We start from the raw sequence: 1519 nt of genomic DNA, 5'->3' as shown, positions 1-1519 counted from the left end.
GGTCTTTTCTGATTCCACACAAATCTTAAGATGATTTGTTCCAACTCTCTGAAGAAAGTCCATGGTATTTTGATAGGGATTGCATTAAACGTGTAAATTGCCCTGGGTAACATTGACATTTTCACAATATTAATGCTGCCAATCCATGAGCATGGAATATTTTTCCATCTCTTTGTGTCTTCCTCAATTTCTTTCAGAAGTGTTCTATAGTTTTTAGGGTATAGATCTTTTACCTCTTTGGTTAAGTTTATTCCTAGGTATCTTATGCATTTGGGTGCAATTGTAAATGCGATTGACTCCTTAATTTCTCTTTCTTCAGTCTCATTGTTAGTGTATAGAAATGCCACTGACTTCTGGGCATTGATTTTGTATCCTGCCACGCTACCAAATTGCTGTATGAGTTCTAGCAATCTTGGGGTGGAGGCTTTTGGGTTTTCTACGTAGAGTGTCATGTCATCGGCGAAGAGGGAGAGTTTGACTTCTTCTTTGCCAATTTGAATGCCTTTAATGTCTTTTTGTCTGATTGCTGAGGCGAGGACTTCCAGGACTATGTTGAATAGCAGTGGTGAGAGTGGACATCCCTGTCTTGTTCCTGATCTTAGGGGAAAGGCTCCCAGTGTTTCCCCATTGAGAATGATATTTGCCGTGGGCTTTTCGTAGATGGCTTTTAAGATGTGGAGGATGTTCCCTCTATCCCTTTTTCTAATTTTTATATTCTTTATTATGTCTGGATCAAACATGGTGTGTCACGGTTTCATTGTATATGATTTCAGAGTGGATCTCCTTGAATTTCTTTTTGTTTTTATTTTTTTAATTTTAATTTAAATTCAATTACTTAACATATAGTGTATTATTAGTTTCAGAGGTAGAGTTCAGTGGTTCATCAGTTGCAATCAGTGCTCATTATCACATACCCTCCTTAATATCCATTACCCCATTACCCCCATCTCCGCACCACCCTCTCTTCCAGCAAACGTCAGTATGTTTTCTGTGGTTAATAGTCTCTTATGGTTTGTTTCCCTCTGTGATATCATCTTATTTTATTTTTCCGTCACTTACTCTAGGCTCCTCTGCTTTGTTTCTTAAATTCCACATATGAGTGAAATAATATTAAAATTGTTTTTCTCTGATTGATTTATTTCCTTAGCATAATGCCCTCTAGTTCCATCCACACTGTTGTAAATGGCAAGATTTCATTTTATTGATGGCTGAGTAATATTCCATTGTACATATACACCACATCTTTATCCATTCATCTGTTTATGAACATTTTGGCTGTTTCTACAGTTTGGCTATTGTTAATATTGTTGCTGTAAACATTGGGATCAATGTTTACATTTCAGATCATTACATTTGTATCTTTGGGTTAAATATGTAGTAGTACAATTGCTGGGTCATAGGAAAGCTATATTTTTAACTTCTTGAGGAGCCTCCATACTGTTTTCCAGAGTAGGTGTACCAGCTTGCATTCCCACCAGCAGTGTAAGACAGTTACCCTTTTTCCACATCCTTGACAATA

This window comes from Vulpes lagopus, chromosome 1 (genome assembly GCF_018345385.1).
Source record: "Vulpes lagopus strain Blue_001 chromosome 1, ASM1834538v1, whole genome shotgun sequence".
NCBI classification, from domain to species: Eukaryota; Metazoa; Chordata; class Mammalia; order Carnivora; family Canidae; genus Vulpes; species Vulpes lagopus.
This window is presented reverse-complemented; position numbering follows the sequence as displayed.